Source organism: Drosophila subobscura, chromosome J (assembly GCF_008121235.1).
Source record: "Drosophila subobscura isolate 14011-0131.10 chromosome J, UCBerk_Dsub_1.0, whole genome shotgun sequence".
In the NCBI taxonomy this organism is placed as follows: Eukaryota; Metazoa; Arthropoda; class Insecta; order Diptera; family Drosophilidae; genus Drosophila; species Drosophila subobscura.
The window spans coordinates 8,110,938-8,125,522 of NC_048532.1; the positions used below are offsets into that span (position 1 = coordinate 8,110,938).

Genomic DNA, 14,585 nt, shown 5'->3' on the forward strand with positions numbered 1-14,585 from the left:
CCTTTGATTGTCATTCACTCCGCCGAGCGCCGTGCTAAAGTGTATTTTAATTTGATTTCATTGTTCGCTGTCATTGGCCATCATTTGATGGCCCAAAATGAATATGAATTGAACAGGCAGCGGTGTGGGGCAGTGGGGCGTGGGGCTGGTTTCTTTTTTTGCCCCAAATGACATTCGTTTCATTGCGTTTCAACAATTCGATTAGCACCCCTGCAGAGGGTATGGACTCTGTGTGCCTGCCTGCCTGTCGAGCCTTTCGATTGACACGGCTTTTTAATTAGTTTTCAGCGCGCTGTGGCGCAGTTCGGACAGACCAGAGAGAGAGAGAGAGAGAGAGACAGGGAATGGCTAATTAATATGACAGAATCAGTCAGCAGTCAGCAGCCTGACAGTCTGATTGGAGCTGGCTGCAAATTTTGAATTCCTATTTGAGTGTTTGATTGTGATTTTGTAACGGGTGAGCAGGCACTCCACTCCACTCCACTCCCTAATGAAGCCTTTAATGAATTTCTGATCGGCTGTAGCTGATTGCCACTGGCCTAATGAGGCACATACGACATGAATGAATGTTGCTGCAAATCAAATTCAAACCACAAATTTGACGGGGGGAACACCCAAAAAATAGAAGGCAGCAGCCAAACTGAACCAAACTGCCATTTAATATTTAATTTACACTCACAAATGCACCGCATGGGGGGCGGGATGACACAATAATGCATGAAAAACTTGTCTGACGAATAAACAAACCTCCAAAAATAAATCAAATAAATACAGGGACAAAAGAAACACCAAAAAACACCCCTCCAACACTTCAATAAAAAATCAAATGATTTTTAATTAAAAATGTAGCTGCAATGTTCGCACTGCAAATGGTGAAATATCAAGCGTACGCCGGGTTGGACCGTTCCACTTGAATTCAAATTCTGTATTCAATTCAAACGAATTTCAATATGAATTTCGGGCATGGCAAATGCATTGCAAGAGTAAATATTTGGAAAATTGTTCATGGAATATTTGGCAACCCGTTCTGATTGATCGATTGAAAGGGGTATCTCCCATGGCTCTCTCTGCCAGCCCCCTGTGCATATATGTACACGTACGTAGTGGCATGTCATTAATTTTAATGCCTAGTATCCTCGCATTTGCGATATTGCAGCATATGCCGCACTTTGCCCTCTGTCCCCTGACAGCGTTTCATCGTCCTTCATCTCGGGCTTGCTGCTGCTTTGCTCCTACTCCGCCTTGCTCTGATGATTTTGCTGATGATGATGATGATGATGCTGATGCTTCTCTGCCGTTCTTGTTGTTGCCATTATTTTGCTGAACAAATATCTGGAAATGTGTGTGCGTTGATTCTTCAGGCGAATTGCATGAATTACTTGTGCCTTTGTTAAGAGCCAACACAATGCCTAAGCTGATGATGGACTGAGAGCTAGAAGCTGCGAGCTGGGAGCTGGGACTCGCAGCTAACGCTGACGCTGATGTGCGTGCCAAGGATTTGTAAGCTGTGAAATGTTCAAGGATACGCGACCCACATATACTCGTATGAAAGATGAGGCCTAGAAAAATGGCGATGAAGAGGAAAAAGAAGGAAAATCTCTCCATGCGAAATATTCAAATCAGAATCCAGTGATGGAGATGGCAGAGGGGAAGACTGGAGAAGGACGAGCAGATGGAGATGGAAACGAGCACAGAATTTGCTAAACATTTGTCACAATGTCTTCACGCTCTGGGAAATGGAAAGGAAAAAGATTTTCTTAACAACTAAGCAAATTGCGTGTGTGTGTCTGTGTCGGTGTGTGTGTGTGTATTCTTTTGTCGGAAAACAACATTGTCTGTCTCTCTCTCTCTCTCTCTCTGTCTCTCTATCTCTGTCATCTGTCGTTCCGCTTCATTTTATTTTAAAAGAGAAATTGTTTTTGCCCCAGTAATTTGTTTCCTATGCAAATTTCCATCAACAAATCTGCACAGAAAATGACACACAAATTTGTGTCGTATAATCACACACACGCACAGCCCATCCCCCTGCCCGCACCCGGAAGGTGACTTGCCCTTAAGATTAAGGCGTTCTCTTGGCCCCTGCTATAATTTCATTTAAGTGCTGAAAAAGCAGCCGTCGAACGTTAGTCACTTGTGCCTTGAAAGCCAAATGAATGGCGCACTTGGCTGTGCAGCAACTTCATGGCATGCCACTTCTCTCTCTGCACGCCACTTCACTCCCCGTGGTATGCCACACGCTCTGCTCCACCATCGACAAGTGGCACTCAACTTTTTTACAAGTGAACCAAGAGCCGACGCGCCGCCAAGACCCAAAAGCGGAGGCGGCGGAGTGGCTTCCCAAGGCAAATCCAAAGGCAAAATCGAAATAGAAATTGAAAAAAATCAAATTTCAAGTGGTCGAGGGAGGGAGGTAGAGAATCTGTGGATGGGATAGCAGCTATTTGCATAATGCGACTGCTGCATGAATAAACCATGTCGAAGATGCCGCTCTGTCGATGCCACTGCCAACGTCTGCCGATCAGCGCGGTTCCCAGGCTGAAATATCTGAAGGTGGAGGCAACAACGTTTAAATCAAATCAGGCATGGAATGTTTTTTACGGTAGATCCTACAACGCCTGCTCCACCACCTCCCCCTGCTGCCTATTGAAAACGAGCTGCAGACAGATGCAGAGCAGCTTATGATGATGCATACCGGCACAGACACACACATACATTTATACCCCACCCAAACACACACATAGACAGAGGGTATAAGGCCTCACAGTGGGCGATAAGGCCTGCGCCACGCTTGATTGAACATTTTTCGCCCACGAAGAACAGCTGCAAAAGTGGGAGAGAGCGAGCACCTTGGGGTGGACGCCTCTCCATTCCATTTAAAGACAATTTATGTGGCTTTAAGGACAAAAGCGTCTGGGCGCATGGGCCTTTGCACCCATAAGTATGCCATGAAAAATGTATGGCAGCATGGCAAAAAAAGGGATAAAGGGAAGAGCAGAGTGGGAGCGAGATAAAACGGGGAAAAAACCCTTTGGAAAACTACACACAAAACTGACAATGAATATCAAATGTCAATGACAGCCGTCGCGAGCGACGCCACCACTGCAGTGTGTGAGGGGCAACTATTCCGCTCAGAGCTGTCAGGAGACGCACAGGATTCATAACACACACACAGGACACACACATAGGCAGCCATTGATGTAGACCAAATATGAAATAAATCACTGGACGGGTTATTGACACGTAAGCAAATATTTGCCAACATCCTGTGGCAAAGGCACCAAGGAAATGTCAACTTTTGCCTCATCGTCCTCTGCAAACACGTTGGCATGCAGAGCCATACACGGTGGTGCCTGCCTGCCTGCACGGTGGGCAAAGAACTTGCAAGAACTTTTCCTGGGCATGCTAAATATGGCAAAACTCCCCCACGTCAAGCTGCGTTGACTGCAGGATGTCGTCAGTCAGGTCCACTTAATCCAAATTCTGTAAAAATTGTCAGCGCACCCAAGAGACGTGGAGTCGAAGCTGCTCCAATGTTGCCACAACCTTTGCCAACCCGACAAGAGCGGCAATGTCAAACAGCTGCCCTGAAATGTCTGTCTGTGTGTGTGTGTGGCTTGTGTGTGTGTGGTTTGTGTGTGTGTGGTTTGTGTGTGTGTGTTTTGTGGCTTGTTTGCTTTTTGGTATGCCATGTCATCAATTTCGCCTTGAATTTGTTTGCCCGCCTGCCCTGCTGACTGTCATTTAAGGCCAAAGGAGGGGTGGAGCAGGGTATGGAGAATGCAATATGTTGGCTGCCTTTGCCTGTGTCGTTAATTAGGATAGGAGTAAGCAGGCGGTAGGTGCGGGATTGTGCCCTTAAACTTCACTTTAACTGAATCTTAATAGTTTTTGCTCTTCCCTCTACGATTGAATCCTTCTCAGTGATTTCTGCAGCTCAGCATGCACTGTTCTGCCATGTGGCATATCAATCAATGCATCCGTGACTCAGACACTCCCAAGACTGGCTATGGATATGCTGGAAAGAAAAAACTTGCTGCAGTCAGCCATGCATTAACCTGCTCCAAGCAGTCAGCCATCTAGCCATGCCCCTCATACCGCTTGCACTCCTCTCCCGCTGCCGCAGTTAAGTGATTGGTGGAAATGTATTTGCATAATTTTTACAGATTTTTCTCAATGGATGTCATGCATAATGTTTGGCAAGGAGCTGCGTGGAGTCGAGTCGAGTCGAGTCGCGTCGAGTGCCTGCCAGCAGTTGCAGTGATAGCAAACGACAGGACATACACACCGCATGGGTGTGGTGTGTGTGTGTGTGTGTGTTAAGCTTCCACCGAAAACTTCTACTTGGGCAGCCACTCCTCTGCTCTCCGCTCCGTGGCAGCGGTAAATTTTTGCATATGCGAATATTTTATGCAGATTCATGTCAACTTTTTTTTTTTGGTTTGGGCTACGTGTCCTGCATCCTGGCCACGTGCATTTATTGAATTAGTGTGTGTCCCACACAGGCACAGCCAGTGCCTTGTCAGTGTTGTAAACTGCCGTAGAATGTTGTACACTTTTCGGGCATCAGCTTGCCCTGACACCGCCGGGTACACGGGAACACACAAAACTGTCAGCAGCAAACAAGAACAACAACAAAAAAAGTTATGTTTTGGCTCATACCCTACTCAGAGTGTCCCTTGTCCCCCTGTGCCACCCCCGTTGCCCACACACACGCAAAATTCACAATTGTTGTTGCTGCTGCTGCCGCTGCGGATGTCGCCTGTCGCTGGAGCCTGTTTCCTGTCGCGCAACGACCTATTCCCCTGCCTGGCCTGGTCCAACCCAGCCCCGACCACTGCCCATTTTCCACGTACTTTTCTTGCTTCTACTTTTTTTTTCATAATGAAAAGAGAGAACTTATCTCCAACTTTATGATGATTTCCACACAGAGAAGGGAAAGGAAAGAGGAAGGGCAGAAGGAAGAAACGAAAGGAAAGGAAAGCAACTTCAAGTTGGAGAACGAACGAGGACGATGGATGCTTTTCGCCTTCTTCAACTTGTCGCTGCTGCGACTTCTTGTTTGTGTTGTGCGCTGCTTTTCCATTTCCTTTGTGTCCGTATGTGTGTGTTTGTGTCTCTCCTTTAGGGGCAAGCATGTTTGCCCAGTCAGCTGAGGCACTGAAGTGGGACAACACTTAATTTTGTGTAAGTACTCACTCAGCTCATTAACGTAGCCTGAACTCAAAAAGGAAACGGGGCCCCCTCTCTGTCAGATTCACTGCGAAATTAAATTTAAGCGAAAAACCCAAAGAAAATGCCAAGAGAAAGAGACTTGAAGCTGCGTCTGTCTGTGGCCAAGTGGCAAAATGGCGAAATTTGGTAAAGCGAATTTCGTTTTGTTAGCGCCAAGTATAGCCATCAATCAGACGGCACGCAGGCACGCACCACGCATGCCACATGCCGCTTGGAGCCTGGGTCCTTGGCCATAACTCAGAGCAACGCTGGCTCAGTTTTGTGGTCAGCCAGCAAGCTGCAACTGCAGTTGCGTTCTTCGCCTTGAATTATGGCAGTAAAATTGCATTCAAAATTGCGGAAATGGCAGAGCGTCTTTGTAGAGGGTTTTAGAGAGGAAAAGAGAGAGCGGAGAGTGAGGATTTTGAGGCAAGAAGTCGGAAATTTTGGTACTTAAAGTCTTTGGCAAAAGTTGTGCCAGTCAATTGTTGCGATTTTTGAAGTTTTATTGCTGTGAAAAGAGCTTGTGGGATCAACATTGGAATAGCTAAAGGCAAAAGGAATTTCTGTGCAAATTTAAGGAATTTAAAGGCTCTTCAACGTCTCTCCAACGTCTCCACAGCGAGCGAGAGACACAGTTGGAGTGGCAGATGGAAGATGGAAAACCACTTCAAATAATTACAATTCACAAAAACAAATACAACGACAACAATTACAATATGGGAATGTGGTGCGGGGTGGAGGGAGCAGCACAATATGGATGTAAATATGTATGTAAAATGGTTGGGTGAACCGCAAAGCATACATAAATGTGTACATACATTTTTACATATTTACATACGAGTATGTATTTATGTATGTAACACAAAAACCCACAAAAACCACAATGGAAAAACAACATTTCACTTAAATTAGAAGCGAAAATAGCGGAAAATATATCTACATATATTTCTAGAGGAAATTCCCCGGCAAAAAAAAATAACCACACGATTTTCAGACAATAATATCTGTGTCAGCGCAACTACAACAATGGGGCAAGCCCCCGTACAACCAACAAACCCACAAACCCCACCCGAAACCCCACTCAACCCGATCCCAGGCCCCTTGCTGGCCAGGTAAATGGCGGCTAAGCGGCAGAACTCGAAAAAACTTAAATCTCCGTGTAATATTTTTCCATAAAGCAGGAGGGGGAGGTTTGGGGGGTAGCGCCTGGGAGTTGTGGCCACATATTTAATGCTGAAAGTTGAACCGCTGAAGCTAGGGGCCAGGGAGCAAGGAGCAGGCCATGGCAGGTGCTGATAGAACTCATTCGAGTTGCGGCAAAGTTGGAGGAGCAACAGCAGCAGCAGCAGCAGCCTGGCTGAAGGAGCCTAGTCCTGGAGCACTGGAGTCCTGGAGTGCTGGAGAGTGGTAACTGGAGCATGCAAAGCACATCCGAGTGGAGTGCAATGGGACTCTGGGGAGTGCCCGTGCCCGTGCTCGTGCCCGTGCCCTGGCGACAGGTTTAAGGAGGTCGGTCGACAAAACAATGCCCAGCCACGGACTGACTCTCCACTGGGCATTTTCATTCACTTTTTGGGGGGAGACAGAGAGCAGGGCAGAGAGCAGAGCAGAGCAGAACTGAGAGTCCAGTTCAGTTGTTGGAAAAGTTGCCCATTCAACCAATTAGCCAGAGATTATTTCATCGATTTTTGTAGACAGTTCTCCTGCCTCCTGCTGCCTCCTCTTGCCTGTCCAATCAGGGGCGAATAGACAATGGGACAAAAGCCACTTTGGTGTGGATTCCAAGACAAAAGCCGCACGCAGAGCAGGAATCCTTCCAGCTTCAGCTTCATCTCCAGCTGCGGCTGTGTCTGTGGGCTGCCTTTTGTGCGCTGCAGGAGGTTCTGCCCGGCATGTGTGATAAAAAAAAAGGGATAAGAAGAAAACTTTAGCACGCCCACGCCCAAGCCTCCACACCCAAAACAGTAGCGCCCGAGCCACAAGACAATATGCTCACGGCTCCATGGATAACTTCGTGGTTTTGACAAAGCGACGACGAGCAGGAGCAGCGCCCAGGAGGAGCAGCAGCAGCAGAAGCAGCAGCAGCACGATGGCAACGATGGCGTCAGCATTGCATGAAAAATGGCACTTGATAAGGTGCCTCAAGGGTGCAGGGCGGGGGTGGACGCAGCATCCTGTCGAGCAGGAAGTGTGAAGCGGCTTGCATAACAAAACGTAGGAGTCTGGTCTGGGGCTAGGGATAAAGCAACTGTGACGAGTTTTCGGAGGATTGTGGAAAGGGGACTGTGCTGCAGTTTGCCCCGCGGGTTTTTGCTATTTGTCTGCCTCTCCGAAGAGTCTCTGCTAACCCATGCAGCCAGCGACAGGCTAGGGTTGGGCCTTGGAGTTTGTGGGGATTTTCCCTCTGAGTAAATAGCAAAAGGCGCGTGTAGAGTCGCTTGCTCCATCTTTTTCAGTTGTGTGTGTGGGTGTGTGTGTGGCGCTGGCTGCTCCTTGTGGTCTGCTGCCATTCCCTGTGGCTTATGGATGTAAGTAAGTGGCTCTTGGTTAGTTCGTTTGCGTTTGCCACTTCCGCATCAGGGAGCTACAGAGAGCTACAGAGAGCACGCGGAGCTACAGCCAGCCAGCCACAACTGCAGTGTGTCCAACGTCTTGCTCCTAATTTGGCCACGTTCCGTTTCCCAATTGGCGCAGCTACTTAAACAGACAAACAGCAAAACAACCAGCAGCAGCAGCGGGAGGAAGTGCCTTTAATCACTGTAATCATCCTAATGGATAATATCCAGCGGAAGTCCGAGCTTACTGTCTGTCTCTGACCCACAAAACCAGTCGTAAATGTCGCTTGTTACTGTCAGCGATGGACCAAAAGTCAGCGAAATGAATTATTGTGAGAGCCAGGGACCAGCCAGCGGGGATGTCTCTGAATAGCTACCGGTATTATTTATGGCAACTAACATTTAAATGCTAATTTATGCATGAGTTTCTGCGAATGGCACTGATCTTTGCTTGAAGGGTTTACCAAAAGGGAAGAGAAATTACGCAAATAGGTTTTATTTTATTTTATAGTTTTGTTTGGAGCAACGAGAAGCTGCTGCTTAAGTGGAGAACTTTTAAGGAAAGTCTTTTCTTATTTAAGGCATTTTATTGGGTAATTTTCAAGAAACGGTAAAGGATTGTTGGGGCATAAATTCTCGGCTGAAACATTTAGCAATTCCTGCAGCTTAGTGTCGCCTCTTCCAGCCAATTTCGAGCTTTGCGTCGAGTGACAAATGGCAATGCAATTGGCAACATAATGGCACAATGGCACAGCCAGGATGCTGCTGCTCATCGACTGTGATGGCCTAATCAAGGGCAGCCTTGGCTTGGTGTGGGTGTCCTCGTGACTGCACTGCCAATCGCTTGAAATCAGCGGCGGCGGCGGCGGAACAGGCAACTCATCGATGTGGCAAGTGGCAGCGAAGACTATGAAATACTTTTCTAGGGATCTAAAGGCTCTTGGTTGCTTATCCCACGACTTGTGCTGCTGTGCACGTTGCAAATTAACTTAATGTTGGAGTTTCCTGGCAAGTTGCTTGTCTGCTTCCTGCTGCAAAAGTGTCCTTGAGTGTTGCTAATGCACGGGAAGGAAGCACCGACACACACAGGACAGACACAGTACTAATGGGCTAATGCCTCGTTCGACTTTGCTTCTCATGGCTTCCTTCTGCCACTTGGCAAAGTTTTTTTTCTTGTTAAGTTTTTAATAAAATAAGAGAGATTCCTCATTTCCTTTTTTGCTCTTGCAGCAGGAAAATACAAGTGGCTGTTGCTCCATCTTCGTCTTTCTGTTGGATATCCATAGAATATCCATAGATACTCGCACTCGTAGCTTGCCGCATGAAAACATCAACAGCATTTCAAGTGGAGAGTCAGTCGTCTCGGCTCTCCCCCTGCTGCACTTGCCTCGGCTCCTTCTGCTCCTCTTATGTAAGCGGATATTATAAATTTTCAATTTCATATCCCTGCTGCCTGCTGCCTTTTCCTCCTTTGACTTTCGTCTTGGTCTGGCTTCGAGTTATTTTCACAGCGCTCTAATGAGTTTTCCCCCTTATGCCGAAGCGCTTAAAATGAAAATATGTTTGCTTTGTGGCTGCAGAAGGAGAAGGAGTCTCCCCATCCATCCATATACGCCGAATGCATTTCGATGGCAGCTCAAGCACTTTGCCACTTTACTTTGCCTTCTTGTAGGAGCCTTTTTTATATGCGATATGATGAGAACAGCGTATCCTTCAAGTTCTTTTTGCCATGTCCTTTTGTTTTCAGCGAGCAGCAAGCATGCCGCCGACGCCACATACTCCACGGCGGCAGGGCAGGTGCTGAGGCATGCCCAGGAGAGAGCCGAGGCCCGAAAGCCGCAGGTCCAGGCTGTGTGGCTCTGTGGATTTATGCTCCATTTCGCAGTTCTCATTTTCCATTTTCCCATTTTATATTCTGCATATGCTGATTGCTATTTTTCTACCATTTCTTCTGCATTCCATTTGCTCGACTTTTGTGTGTGTGTTATGCCATCGATTTGGGGTCTGGGAAATGTGAAACTTTCGGGAAATGTTCTCAAAAAGTTACACTATTTTCTCTTGGGTGAAAGTTTAGTTCTTCGATTTGGGAGATTATTAGTTTATGGCAACGAAGCTGCTGCTGCATTTTGGGAACTTTTGCGACCAGACTTTGGATGGTAGAAAAGTGTAATCGAAGAGGAGTAATTGTGGGATAATTTCCAGGGATATTTGCTATATAAATAGAATATTAAATGCGCCTGGCAAGGCGTTAAGTGGGAGATAAATAGGGGATTTTAATAATCTATGAAAGATATGGAAATTAGGAAGATTTTTATCTGCAAAGATTCTGTGGAGTAGAAAAGATTTTGAGAGTGCGAAAAGTACGAACTTTCAAATAAAAATGGACTGCCAATTCCTTGCTAATTCAATAATCATCAGCCAAAAGCTAACTACAGAATCAAATTGATAGCCCGACCAGCATTCCTTCAACAATAAACTAAAATAAAATTCCACACAAAGTTTTCAAACATAACTTTTGTTTAAAGTTGAAATTCTGCTGCACAATGGCACAATAATTTCCATAATGCAAATGAAAAATGTGCAAAATAATTATCATATTGTATGCCATTATAGCTGCTGCCTGCGACCCGAAACCGAAACAATTTCAGCATTTAATTCTTGTGGGCTGCACCTAGTGGCAGTGGCAGTGGCAGGGGCAGGAGCAGGAGCAGGCAGCACTACGCAACGCAGCGAAACTTGTGTTTAATTTAATTGTTCATAATTTGTACTCTTTATGAGAAATTGCTGTCGTGACGGGTGACTGCATCTGATAACTTTTTATACTGCAGGAGCGGCATGTACATAAATACATACATACATATTTACGTACATTTTTACATATATGTTAGTATGTAGAGGTATGAATTACTGCAGGACTGGAGAGGGAAAAAATGTCAGACTCTGCAAAAATGTCAACGCGACATGCAACAACATGAACCGCAACAACTGCTGCTGCTGCTGCTGCTGCTGCTGCTGCTGCTGCTGCTGCCTCTGCTGCTGCTGCAACAATGGAGTGAAATATGCAACTGGTAGGCGGCAGGGGCAGCAGCAGCAGCAGCAGTAAGAGGTGCTACATGTGGGCCTGCTACATGCCAGCAGTTGCAGCTGCCGTTGACACAGATTTACAAACACACACAGTGACACACTCAGGCACACACACACATGCTGAAAGGAATGCACGCATACGCAAAAATGTGGCCATAAATAAGCGTTGCATAGTTTTTAAGCATGGCATTAAATGAAATTGTGGGCGTGGCAGCATGGAATGAGGTTTCAAGAGGCTGCCTTTTAGACGATCCGAGTGCAGTCGATAGACCTGCCCCAAATCGATTTTGGATAGGGCTATTACGGCTGCAGCAGCACGCAGAGCCAGCCACTCGTGGGCGGCCAAGTGGCGAGCGACCCAAATCGTTGCGACTTGGAGGTAGTTAAGTAATTCCAACCAGCCCAACCAACCAGCTAGTGTGATAATGTCAGGGGATTACCATATTGCCGGCTGCCGGCTGAGCTGTGGGCACCAGAATTAGTGGGTCGATGGGGCACTTGTGAGGCAGGCACAACAAATCCACTTTCAGCTCGTACATGTAACATTTTATTCCTGAATCGACGAACCATTAAGCAGCGAATATAATTAGCTGAAAGTGTAGGCAATATTGCATTTTTCAACACCTCAAACAGCTCAAACTTTTATTTATAATTCCTACTAAAAGCAAACGCTTAATGCTTGGAATTTTCAGCCATTTCCAAACACCATTTTACTGGTCTCTGAAGCAGATCAATATTGAAGTAATGAAAGTTGAATGAAAGCTTGAAATGTTTGAGCTGGGAAGAAGATTCCAAGACAAGTTGCAACATTTTTGGCAAGAATTTAACTGCAAACAGAGCAGAGTTGCTGCTCCTTGGCTGGCCATGGTTGGGTGGGAGCCAACGCCTCATTAAGAGTTGCCTCACGACCAACTACTGCCCAAAGGAAGAGCAGGAGGATGTGGAGCAGGAGGAGACACTCGAGGCGTGCGAAAGTTGAGTTTTAATTTGAATGTGACCAACTTTATGACTCCGGAATGAGTTCAACGAGGCTGCAGCTGCAACTGCAACTTCAGCCTGGAGTGCGGAGTGGAGTGTGGAGTGCCCAGGGCTTTCGTGTTGCGGCCATGTTGTTTGCACTGTCCGAGCACGCAAGAGGACACACACACACACTCACAGCTGCTTACAGAACCTCCTCATTCTCCCCTTCCTGCCCTGCACTGCCCTGCCCCTTTTGCTGTTATTACTTTGCATATTTTTCCGCCTGCTGATTTCGATTTAAATTGCAGTTCATTTCAGTTCCCTCGGACTCGCAATCGGTTCGCTTTGTTTTTGTTTTGCTCTTATTGAATTTTCATTTTGAGGCATTTCCCAGCGCTAGTCGACTGTAAATTCAGTGGAGCTTATTTTTATAACCGAATAAATAAATATTTTCGTGTGTCGTGGTCGTGGGTCGTGGATCGTTGTCGTCGGGCCGCGTGTAATCATAAATAAAAAGGAAAATTGTTTTGTGGTCATAAAAAAGAAAAACAGGGAGACAAAGGGACAAAACTGGTTTATTTTCTGTTTCCCCTGCTTTCCCCTGTTTATGTTGTTTATGTATTTAAAATCATATTCTTCGCTCATGCTCTGCTCAGCTGGCTGTTGTTTTTCTCGATTTTCCCTACTCCTACCCACGCCGCATTTTCCCTTCTCTCTGTTTTTGTGCGGTGCGTAATGTGGCAGCTGGTGCAGAGGATAGCTTCGGGGAGCAGGTCCTCAAGCTTTATTATAACAAAACTTGTTACGAGACGTGCCAGGGCAGCGCAGGATATATGTGTAAGAAGGATGTGCTTGTGCCATTAACACAACGTCTCTGGGCCCTTGTGCGCAGGAAGTGAGGCAAATCCTTGGGCAAATAAAAATAAACACATCAACGGGAGAACAGGCTGAAACATTTGCTTATTTCTCTGCCATAATTCGAACCCAAATGGTAGCCTAAATATACAGATGGAAAGAGAGAGAGTGAGAGACACACGCACACATTGACAGAACAATTAAATTGAAATTGCGACACACACAGAGACACAGAAAGGACCATGACAATGAGATGAAGGACTGGGCAAAGCGGAGAGGCATAAAGACTGCTACGAATACGAATAAGAAAACGAATACAAATACGAATAATCGTACGAATAATAATTCCAAGACATTTGTATAAATTTGCAATTGCATTTTATTGGCCATCCCATTTGCTTGTGTGTATGCGTGTGCCTTGGTATGATTGTGTCTTCTGCGTCTTTTGTGTTTGTGCCTGGCATACATTATGTTGCCGTCTTTATGGCACGCGTTGCGTGTACGCCAAGTGGGCGGCGGGCTAATGGAGAAATCAATGCAATCAGCACAAGAAATTTACCAAATATAAGCTCTCTCCCGCTCTTTGATTATCTCTCATTAATGTCTGTAGATATAATTGTGCCTGAGTTTTACCTACAGCCAAAAAGCAATCAGAGACCAGGGTATTGGAATGATATTTATCTACCAGCATAAAGTAACATCTTCTCCAAGCTGCAGCAAATGCCAAGCCTCTCCCCGGAGCTCTGATATATCCATTAAATCTTTATAGAGGGGTGGGGTACATGCATGTGACGGCTCTTTCCAATTCGCATTTCAATTTATGCCTCAGCACCGTGAAGCAGAGGAAGGACAGAGAGGCTGTCTCTGTGTGGCAGCAGCCACAAATCATCATCAGCTGCCAGGGCTTTAAAAAAGTGTTGACAATGCAGAGAAAGAGATCGAGAGAGACAGAGCAACAATTTCATTGACACACTTTTCTCGATTTCTTGCTGAAAACAAAAAACAACATCAACAGGAAAAAAATGTCGACTGTCGGCAAAATCGATGGCCTCAAAAAAGGTCCTGGGCGAGAATAAAACAAAATGAAAACCGAAAGCAAAGTCGCAGTAAATCGCACAGCAGTGTGGCACATCCTCGAGTCCCAGTCCTCAGTGGCAGTCCCAGTCCCAGTCCCAATCCCAGCCGCAGTCCTTGTACCACTCCCAGTCCCTGCTTTGTTCCTGGCTCCCTTGCCGCTGGCCCACAATCTGTGGCAGTTGTACGTGTCATTTGGCTGCAGTTTTATTTGCTTGGCCATAATGCAAGTTTATGTTTATGGCTCTGGCTCTGGCCCTGGCTCTGCTCGGTTCGGTTCTGTGCCAGCTGCAGCCTCTCTCTGGAGCAGCTCCTGACTCTGGGCCATTGAAGTTAGCTGATCTTGCACTCGACTAAGCAGAAAACACACAAAACTCGGGTTAGATAGAGACAAAACGAAGAGAAGTGGAAGTGGGCTGTGCTTTTGCCAGTGGTGACACTTTTGCATGCTCTTAAATGTTTACTGGGGAAGTAACTTTGCATGAGAGGAAATGCATTTCGAATGAGTTGAAATGACGAGAAGCTTCCTTGATGATAGATTTGGGCAGTAGGCGGATATGAGATGCCAAGAGTTGAGGTGTTCTTGGGTAACAAATATTCCCCGAAATATTTCAAAGCAAAGCGCTGGCATCCCAGGCAGCTCCGGCATCCCAGGCATACCCTTACCGCAAGAAAGGGAGAGCGCTCTCTAGCCTCCTGACCCTAATCGTTGGCACATGACGTCGCTGGGAACTTTCACGATGTTGCAAATTGTTAAAAATAGATTTCGCTTGGCATTTTGCTGGCCAGACCTGAGGCCACCAGCAGCAGCAGCAGAACCCGAGCACCAGCTCTGACAGAGGA

At 46.3% G+C, this 14,585-nt stretch overlaps 1 protein-coding gene across 2 annotated transcripts in view; it reads right to left on the minus strand.

The window, feature by feature from the left end:
* LOC117893623 overlaps window positions 1-14,585 on the minus strand; it is a 47,197-nt gene that overhangs the window by 26,041 nt on the left and 6,571 nt on the right. The window contains exon 1 of one of the 2 annotated variants that reach the window (XM_034800303.1): window positions 10,756-10,766. The exons of the other annotated variant lie outside the window; for it this stretch is intronic. The gene's annotated coding sequence lies outside the window, so the exon portion shown is untranslated. Of the gene's footprint in view, window positions 1-10,755; window positions 10,767-14,585 lie in introns of those variants that run through there. 2 annotated transcript variants of the gene reach the window in all.